This window comes from Fukomys damarensis, unplaced genomic scaffold (genome assembly GCF_012274545.1).
Source record: "Fukomys damarensis isolate Sample0158 unplaced genomic scaffold, DMR_v1.0_HiC HiC_scaffold_16, whole genome shotgun sequence".
In the NCBI taxonomy this organism is placed as follows: Eukaryota; Metazoa; Chordata; class Mammalia; order Rodentia; family Bathyergidae; genus Fukomys; species Fukomys damarensis.
This window is the reverse complement of record NW_022900928.1, coordinates 110,850,500-110,861,153: the sequence shown is the minus strand read 5'-3', so window position 1 is coordinate 110,861,153 and position 10,654 is coordinate 110,850,500. Positions and strand designations below refer to the sequence as shown.

At 40.5% G+C, this 10,654-nt stretch overlaps 1 pseudogene; it reads right to left on the bottom strand.

Annotated features, from left to right (window-relative positions):
• Window positions 1-1,168: 1,168 nt before the first annotated feature.
• On the bottom strand, window positions 1,169-6,165 carry LOC104856688 (annotated as a pseudogene).
• Window positions 6,166-10,654: the final 4,489 nt, after the last annotated feature.

Genomic DNA, 10,654 nt, shown 5'->3' with positions numbered 1-10,654 from the left:
CTTCATCTTTTCCTCTAGGCCAGAGTGTAAATTCATCCATAAATCAAGAATGCTTCATTTTCTTTGATGATGGGGACCAGTGCCCTGGTCTGAGTGGATGCTGGTTGATACACTAGCCACGCTTCTAAATAAGAACAGTAAATGTGCCAGTGACACACAGATATTTATAATTTTCTTCACTAACGCTCTTTAATAGGACAAAGAAAAGTATTGCAGTCAAAATTAAAGATTGCAAAAATACAGCACTCTTCAATGAAAGCTTGTTTAAAATACCAACATAAGCTTGTCATCACCAAATTTAAAGGATTATTTTGACAAAAAAACTCAATCTGTGTGAAATTTAACTTAGCAAAACACAGTTGATACTTAATAGTTTTTTTTTGTTTGTTTGTTTTGTTTTTTGAAAATAGGCTTTTGTTGGCAGAAAAATTCCTGGAGTATTTGCCAAAACACTCTGTACTAGTTAAATAGAAATTAGCCTTGTCCCTGAAGACCCTGCCTGGGTGCTCTCTAAGCACTTGTGTTTGGGACCCGGTTCTACCCAATGGAAGATGGCAACTCACTCATCTGCTTTCCTAACTGGGCTCGCCCTTGAAGGCTTTCTGGTTTCACTGAACTAAAAGGCTGGTGCAAATGAGGGTAAGATGGAATTGTGGACAAACTTCTGTGTTTCCCACATAGATAACTACTCTACCCTGCACATAAGCAGCAAGTGGGTTCAGTGATCTGGAAAGGTCTGGTGTCAAGAGGAGGGGAGGTTATGGCCAGAGTTGTCCACAAGGCGCAGGAGTTTGCCTTGTTTCTTTTTGCAGGCAAGGGCAGCCCTGAATTGTCAAAAAAAATTATGGTATGCAAACTTCAATAAAGGACTTATTAGTAAATATGTAAGCCTTTATAGGCCATGTAGTCTCTGTCACACATTATTGTATTGCTTTATTTTTTAACTTCTTATTCTCTTCCCCAGTTCTGTGAAAGAGGTGGAGGAAGTGGAAGAGGAGGAGGAGGAAGAGGAAGAAAGGAAGAGAAAGTGGAAGTGGAAGAGGAAGATAAGAACAAGAAGAACAAGAATAGGAGGAAGAAGAGGAAGAACAAGAACAAAAAAAGGAAGGAGGAGGAGGAGGAAGATTTCACTGTCTGTGGCATCCTAGGAGTCAAACGGTGGACACCATCAGTCTTCTGTCAGGAAGTCGAGCCTTCCCAATGTGGCAGGATGGGAGCACTTCAGCCAGTCAGAGATGGTAGTGCCTGCTAGTTGGAGCCATGTTTCCATTTCCTGCATCCAGTGCTTCACCAGCCCAGGATTCCTACAGACACTGGCTGCTTTGCAAAGTAAGTGGGGGTGCAACAGATGGTCTTCAAGAAGTCTTTTGAGCAGTTACTGGTGAGGTTCAGGAGGAGAGGACAGGAGGAAAGCTCTTCAGCAGGGCCTTGCCAGGTGGAGCAGAGGTGGAGTGGCAGCTCCTGGGAGGCGTGGGCTCCTGGCTTTCCTTGGATGCTGGCTTCCAGCCTGTTGGGGGCACCACCCTGGAGATGGACACCACACCCATGGGCAGGCTCTTCAGCCTATCTGGCTCTTCAGTGTGCTTTAAGGCAGGCCTACCTTCTGCTGCTGGATGGTGAACTCCTGGTGCTACATCAGGTAGTTGCTGATTGATGGTTTCTCAGATTCTTCACTGAACAGAAGCCTCAGGTCCTTAATCAGCTTTGGCTCTTTCTTTGGTGATGATTCTTCCTTCATCAATTCCATGCTGGGAGAGTTCTTGTTTATGTGAATTCCTCAAAGGGCGGATTTTGGCAGGGCTCTGGAGTCTGTCTGGAAGGCTCTGGAAGGCTAGCTGGAGGCTGAGAGGTCTCTGGCCTCGTGGAACCTGATGATGGTAAGAATGCTGTCAACTGAACAGGAGTCAGGCTTCTCCAGGGCTGCAGACCTGTTGGTGGTGTGGGTCACAGGGGAAGATGTGATGTGGAACAGGGAGACTGACCGGGAAAATGGTGGGAGCATTGGAGTCCTCCTTGAAGGCCATGGGAGCCCCACTGGGGTAAGTGCAGTTGGCATAGAATTTATAGGAAGGCTTCACTTTGCTAAGGAAGGCAAATGTGTCATTGTGCTCAAAGTCATCCGGGCAGCTTCTCTTGCTGCTTTTGTTATTTAGGTTCTAACTGAGCAGGCTTCTGACAGTCTGGGTTAGGGGTTGCCCTCACCTCCCTGATCTCAGGCCCTCCTCCCTTTCCATCTCCTCCACTTGCAGCGAGGACCTATTATAAGGTTTGGGACTCTGAAACTCTAGTTTCTTTTTCACATCCTTCTCAAAGAGTCCGGTACCTTCCTGGGCATGGCTGGTCAACTTATATACCACCATTGGCTCAGTGCTGTCCTCCAACAAACCATTCCTCTCCAGGTCCTCCGGGTGGACCAAGCTGCCTCTGTCATGGGGCAAGAGGCTCTTAGAGCCTCGGGAAACAGTTTGGGAGAGTGAGCCCTCCTGGAACCCTGCTCTCTGGGATCCAGGGCTGGGCAGCATCAACCAAACACAGCAGCTGTAGGCCAAGGTGGTGTCCAGATTATCTGGCAAGAAGCTGCTGAGCTCTGCAGACTCATGAGCAGGTGGCTGGAGGCTGCTCTCTGTTTGCTTATTGTGCTTTTTTTGCTTGGATGCAAGATGCCTTCTGCCTCATAAAGCCTATGGTGGGTTGCACAATGCTATACTTTTGCTTCATATAGTTACAGGTTTCTTCTAGGGCCAGCCAAATGCCTTCATTGTGTAGACTGTCACCATGCACACTGATTGGCTCACATTCATCTTTCAAATGATAAGGCACTTGGAATTGTTCCCCTTTGCTTTGTTTATAAAATGATATACTTTGTTCCAGTGGGCAAGAAGGATTTTAGTCTCTTCATCATAGACTTGAATGTTATGATATGCAAAGAAGCCAGGAAAGAAGCCATCTATTTCTCCAGTGACATTTAAAATGTTGTCAACCCCTGAGCCCTGCAGCTCCCCCAGATTTTATGCATTCCATTCAGAACAGAGATAAAGGTGATCAAAGAAATGGGAAGGCTTGTCCATCTGCCCCAAGATAAGCAGTGTCTTGTTGTCTATGAATCCCTTGAAATCTTTCAAGTCACGGTTCAACTGCTTTTCTAATTCATTACTGATATCTTTGCAGGTCATATTTTAAGATTCTAGCTCATGATGAGGCTCTGGAGTTTGGCTTGGATGAGACTGTTATTTCCTTCACCTTCTTTTAGCTTGTAACAAATAGGGCTGGTGAAATGAGCTGTATGGACTCCAGGTCTCGCATGGCATTCCACTCACTGATGCAGCTAGCTCCGAGCCAATGCAGCTCTCCAAGTAGGTGGCCCAGATGACTGCCATGCCATCTCCAAAAGCTGTGTTCTCATGCCACACTGCAAGCCTTGTGAAGCACCTGCAGGGCCGACCACATGACCCAGACAGATATGGACTTCATTGTGTGCATCGTTCCTGCTATGCTCATGCTGAATCCACCATCTCCATGCAAGTAGATCTTGTCACTCCACAGTCAGAGAACCATCCTAATGGTGCAGTTTTTAATTTCCTTACTGAAGAAGTCAACTCCTAGCAAGATACTCTCTTCAGTGTCCTGGTGCCCACTGCTGTATGCCCCTCTCAAGTAACAGACACAATCAGCCCATGAATCTCTAAGTACATGGCCAGCTTGATTCTTTCTTCACAATGCAGAAGGTTGGTCACTACTTGCAGATGTTGGGGCAAGCCACCTCCTTGCTCGTGGGGATACTGAAGACCCACTGGCTCTGAAGTCACTTCCCTGATTCTTTCACCACGAAAATATTCTTAATTGAACTGAGGTTTAATTTTCGATTATCGTTGCTTCCAGCCTCCAATTCACTGTTGCTGGGTGAGACCAAGGTGGTTCTGGGTATAGTCAATGGCTGTAGGGACACCAGAACCACAGCTTTGTCATAGTGCACAGGACACAGCCAAGACGTGGAGCTAGATAGAGCCTCTGCCTGGCTGGGCCTAGGGCCTCCAAGAGCTGCACTGTGGTGGTTGGTTCCTTGTTTAATAAAAACCATGAAATCTACCTGGCTAGGAGAAAAACAACAAAAAAAACAACTAATTAAACTTAATTGAGCCAGCCTGGGCAGGCTGATTATCCTGTTTGGCCTCAGGAGTACAACCTAGCAATGGAAAAGCCTGATGTCAGGACAGGTATTATATTTCTATCTGACTAGAGATGCAAATTTTAGTAAGAAATACCAAAAAAAAAAAAAATAGAGGTTAAAAAAAGAAACAGTGTGCTGAAGTATATTACTATCAACCACAAAGCAGTCATTCCAGACTCATCCTATTTTCTCAGAGTGGAGCAAAGGGAATTGTTTGAATAATTCAAAAAGCAGACTTATTTTATAGGAAGCCTTAGATTTCCTTTGATTGAATTAACCACATATATTTTATCAGTCTTTCTTTGCAAGTTCTTTCTCGTCCTGCAACCTAGAACACATAAAGAGCTATGTGGGATGACCCAAACACAAGGCAGAGGGAACCAAAATCACGATATACCATGAGCAAGGGAAGTGACTCCTTGAATTGGAGGAAAAACACTTGTACATACCTATGATCATCATTTATTGTGGGATTCTTTATTGTGAATGAAGTAATAGTGAAGTAATAGTTAATCTGGTTAATTAATTGGTTTTCATTGCATCAAGATACAAATATATTTGTACATAGAAATTATTTTTGTACCTAGAAAATCACTTTAGGATTTCAGATCTACATTTTACCTTATAGAAGAACTAAAGAATGGATAGGAATTTTCTTTAACGATATATAGATCCTTGTTTCTCAAAATGGCCTGTGAAACACCTGCCTTAGAATGATGAGTTAAAAATACAGATTTCTAAGACCCAATGCCAGGTACTAAATCAAAATCTCTAGTAATAGGTCCAGGGGAATTGCACTTAGAAAATAATGCTTCCCTGGTGACTCCTGCTCACAGTACAACCTGAGAAATGGCCTTCCACTGTCATGCTGAGCGGCAGCCACATTACTATACCTGTGGCCTTGGGTGAGGTGTTCTCCATCTTTGTCTGTTGTTACTCAAATGAAGATATCAAAAGTTTCTATCCCAAATTGTTGTTTCAAAAATTAATTTCCAGGAAATGGTTAGTGCAATCCATGGCTAAATAAAATCTCTGCTCCTGCTGTTGTTATTCATAGTATCATTACCTAAATAAAACTAATAAATTAATAAAAAGTGGTATTTCAATGAAATCTTGGTGGTAAAGTTATTCTGCTACGTATTTATAATTCCTGCAACCACATAGAAATCTCCATTAAAAGCTAATTTCACAGAGATTCTTGGTTTTTCTTTGAGTTTACTCTGACAGATAATTAGTCTTAGTGAGAGAAAGAGAACAAATATTTTATGGACAAAGAAATTCTCTAGAACTTGCAGATATCATAAGGATAACACAATAGGCTTCATAAAGTATTCACCATGTACAAGACTGTCCACATATGACTGTAGCCATTTAGCTCTTATGAGCTCACCAACTACCCAACATAAAGGCTGATGTGCCAGAAAGAATAGAGATGCAGAAACACATGAAATTGTCATAAAGAAATTAAATTAGTTATTTATATTTTGAAAATAAGTTATGTTTCTCAGTACACTGGGATGCATACAGTTCTGTCATGTAACAAAGAAAGGTAATGAGTACAATATCACGAAAAAGCCAAATCCAAATTATCTGTGCTTTATTGACTATAGTTTTTATGCTGCTTCTTCAGATTCGTGTGCATGGCCTCCTTTAATTCAATTCTCAGAAAACCAGACAAAGAAGGCATCATTCCTTTTCATATGGAAGGAAATAAAATTCAATGAAATTAAGTCACTTGCCCTTAGTCACATTCCACATTCAACCAGAGACTGGCTATTTTTCCTTCAAAATCTTCTTGGGGCCACCCACTTTCTGGTTCCACTTCTGTCTCTCTTAGACACAAGCTTCCTTTCCCTCATTAAATTCTTCCTACTCTTAACTTCCATTGTTCCTAGAATTCATTCTTTGATTTTAGAGTACACAGACTCTCATTTAGGATACCTAGCAGGTTTTGGAGTTACATCTCTGCCCCCTGTATCATTTTGAAGGTCTTCCATCGAGATTCCTGGTCAGAAGTAAGAGTTTTCTTTCACAGGTTTAACTTTGGTCTTTTTGCTTCATAGATTGAAACTTGTTTCATAGGCTTTCATTTGTTTCATAGATTCTGGTTTTTGTTTCATATAAATTCTTCTGGCCTTTGTTTCAGCTTTTGTTTTAAAAGTGTCTTAACTTTAAGTTATGTGTTTTAAATGTTTGCAAATTTCTCTTTTCTTATGCATTATGTTTAGTTAAAATTATGTTTTATTCTTCTTTTGTATGTGTTGCATTTGCACTTGGTTACTTCAAAATGCTGTAAAGTGGATGGTGTCTTATGAATTGTCTCAGATAAAGACAGTTCAGGCTTTTAACTGTCCCTTATAGAATTGTAAACAAGTGGTGGTTACTCTGCCAGCTAGTAATTGCCTTTAGGGCAGCTGTCACTCTCAAAGCAGAGGACAGGTTTCTCCAGTTGCCCTTTGGTGAATCCTCACTCCCATTGATATCAATGGTGGGTGTACGTTGACCAGATAGGCAATTGGGTTACTTTCAGAGACAGATCTCTGATTGGGTGGAACTAGTGGAAACTGAGGTGACAACTGAGGGCTCGTGACCAGGGCTACTATCTGGCAGATACCCAAAGGTCCCTCAGAAGAAACTAGCTCCCAACAGCCCATCTGGATAATCAGCAGAAACTCTCCATATCTTGTCCTATCTAGACTCCTCCATGAGGTGAAAGAGGAACTCTGTCAATAATCATCAGACATCCTCTGTCTCAGAAGGATCTGAAATGATGCCGTCAGAGCCCTTTCTTAAGCCTTTGTTAAGAGTTGAGCTACAGGTTTAGACTGCTTTCTCTATTACTAGTAAGACAGACCTCTAGACAAATATAAAAAGCAAATCTTTCAGAAATTAAAAACTTTCCAAAAGAATTAAAAGAATCATATCATAGTGCTATATGCACACCTATGTTTACAGCAGCACAGTTTGTAATATCTAAAACTTGGAAACAGCCCATTTGCCCTTCAGTTGGAGACTGTATAAAGAAGATGTGGTTTTTTTATAAAGTGGAATACTACTCAGCCATAAAGAATGAGAAATTAGATTCATTCACAGGAAAATGGATACATATTGAGGATATACTCCTAAGTGAAATGTCACACATATGTAAATACCAAATAATTTCTCTGGTGTGAATAAACTATAATAGTACATAAGATCCTAATGATATAATTGACAATATGAAACAGGAAGAAAGGGGCTAAAGGTGTAGGAAAAGTGAGAAGGGTTGGGGAAGGTTAATAAGGGAAAGGGAAAAAATTAGAAAATGAAAAAATGTAAATAAAATGTTTGTAATTGGGGAGGTAAGGAGGGGTTGAAGGGAGGGCATGGGTATGGGGGAAAAATGAGAACCAAGACCTGTCATGTAAAGGTGCAAGATCCCAATGATGAATGTAACTGTACTGTATACCTAAAATGTACCAATAAACTCAATGAGAGGGGAAAAAAAACTACCAAACATTCTCGCCCACCTTATGCATAGTCTTCATAATTTATGTGTGTAGGGGAGAAAAATGCCTTTTCTGATAGGTTGTGGACTTTGGAACGTTGATTATGCACTTATAAAATGCTATATGGTGATTTTTTTTGGATGTTTAACAAGTTTAAGTTTTATTTGGACTTTCTCTTTGCTAGTGAGTTAAAAACTCCCCTTAAACTTTTCTCCAACTTGTTGGGAGTTCATTTGAGAATCTTTTGTAGTCAAACTGCTCCTTCCAGAAAGTCAGACTAAGACAACTTGCAACAACTGTTTTGTATTGCACTAGGGAAAATAGCAATCAGTAACTTGCATTTGTTTTTACATGCTAACTAGAATATGGAACTATTTTGGTCAACCTTTCTCTTCCTTCATATACGCACATAGGAAGTCCATAAAGGTGCCTTTACTATGTAGACAGTGGCTGCTAAAAAGACCTACGGGTTTCAAATAAATTTAAAATGGACCTTAAAGGAGTAGCCTTGTCTTGCTTCTAAGAAAAGTTGCCTAAAAGACTGGATAGACAACAGAAATTTCTCAGAGCTTTCTCTACCTAGCACTCAGGGCAGAATCTCTGACTTAGCATCTCTGGAGGTGATCTCTTTTGCAGAAAAAGTGCCATATTTTCCTCTCTCTCTTTCAAGGAACTAGAAAGCAGTGGTTTGAATTTCCTGGTTTGGTAGTGATTCTTCTCTAAACATGATTGTTATAGCTGAACTCAATTGTAACTTGAGCTTTGAGAGCACTTACTGGAGTAAGGATATGAGTTACCTGAGGAAGATAAGATTGCACCCTGGTGAAGGGTAGATAGTCCTGTCTGGTTTTCTTTTCTGGGTCTCTCTCCAGATGGTAGATACCTAACTTGGAGTGGAATAAACCTTGGGGCACTTTCTAGGGGGCACTGGAATCAAGCAGAGACTTATGGGATGTCATATTTGTTTCTCTTGTTACAGATTAGGAACTCCCTATCTGAACCTTACTCTCCCTTGGAATGTATTAAGAAGCAATTTAGTATTTCTCTATACCCGTGCATGGTGTGCCTACCTCCTAAAGCCAAGTACACAGAGGAAAGTACTGTGATTCTATCTCACAATTAGAATTACACTGTGAAAGAGAGAAAATAGTCAAAATCATCTTTGTGTTGAGATTGTCTTTACATCAAGAAGTAATTCTTGCTTGTGTTCAAGTGTAAATGTAATGAGAGACACTTCATCCTTAAAACATTCAGTACCTCTAAGCCTGAGCCTACTTCTCACCTTTTAGAACCTGAGAACAAAGTTCCTAAGACAACTTTAAACCTTGACCACCAGGTGCTGAGGATAGAGAATCTAGGCCAGCCATAATTAAAACCTCCATGAGGCTATATCCATCCTTAGCTAAGTTGTTCAGGCCCCTCAAAGACAATATCCCTTGCAGGAAGTAAATGGCAAATATGGGGCTGTGTTCATGTGTCTTTTTCTCAGTGACCTAAGACAGATTAAATGGGACCTAATAAAGTTTTTGGATGATCCTGATATGCACATTGAGGTCTTTAGAGAACTTACTCAGACCTATGGACTAGATTAGAAGGATGCAGTGTTGCTCTTAAACCAAACATTGATTTCTAATGAAAGACAAGCAGTATTATAAGCTGCTACTACATGTACAGATAAATATTATCTTAATTTTGGAATCTCAAAAGACAGGCAGCCAAGGGAATGACTGGTTTCTACTGGAACACAAGTAGTTCCTACACAAGACCCCTACTGGCCAGAAATCAGATAGGAGATTAAAATAGAAGACATTTTCAGGCATGTATCCTTAAAGGTTAAGAAACATAAGGATTAAGCCCTTCAGTTATTTTAAAATTGTCAAATATTTATCAGAGTGAGATGAGGACATCCCTAGATCCTGATTTGATAAAAGGAAATACTATAGTTTTTCCCAAGTCAGTCTTGCAATATGTAGATGGTACAGTGTTATATGCCCCCTCAGAGCTTTCTAGCCAAGACACCTGTGTTCTGCTGAATTTTCTAACAGACAAAGGTTATAATATTTCTAGGTTTAAGGCACAACTTTGCAACCTTGAGGTAAAATACTTAGGCCTTATTATATCTAAGGGAACCCAAAGACTGGGGGAAGAAAGAAGTAAACCAATTCTTTCCTCTCCACAGCTTATGACCCTAAAACCACTAAGGAGATTTCTAGAAATTAAAGGCTTTTGTCACCTTTAGATAGCAGGATATAGTGAGATTGTATGACCCATAGAAAAACCCAAAAGACAGCCATATTTTAACCTGAGAACCTGGTTCCCAGACCACATTACAGAAGCTCAAACAAGCACTTTTAAGTGCCTGCCTACAGGACACCATTTCAATTTGTATGTTAATAAATGGTAAGACGTGGCTTTGGGAGTGTTTCAACAAGATCAGGGAACTGCTCAACAGCCTGTAGGGCATTTAAGACATAAATTAGATATTATAGGTTCAAAATAATTTATTTAAAAAGAAAAGCCCTAAAACAATATAGTTAGAACACTTTCATTCTCTTTTGAGCGGAAAAAAGCAGCCATTCAGGTTCTTTGATTATTGGTTTAATTTTCTGCTTGCCAATGAAATTGGAGTTGGTCATAGCCTTTGTCTCTAGACATATGTTTTGCTAAGGATTGCAGATCCATTCTGGAAAAATTCCTGATCTTAAATGTCTTTCTACATATGAAATGGTCAAGATTTAGTTCTTGTGCTATATTTAAAGGCTCTCTATTCTTTTTCCACTGCTCTGCCCCTGAGAAATAACACAGTTCTCAACAGTGTTTCATTCAAGGCACTTCCCTCCTCTGTGGCTGCTGGATTTCAAGACAAAGCTTCCAGAATGGTGAGTTTCCTCTCCCTAGAAACCTTCCAGAGTAAAGTTGACCTTCACTTATTTCTGAGCCATGTAGAAAACTGGTCTAGGCTTAATCCTGAAAATCCTGAAGACTAACTGTAAGTATT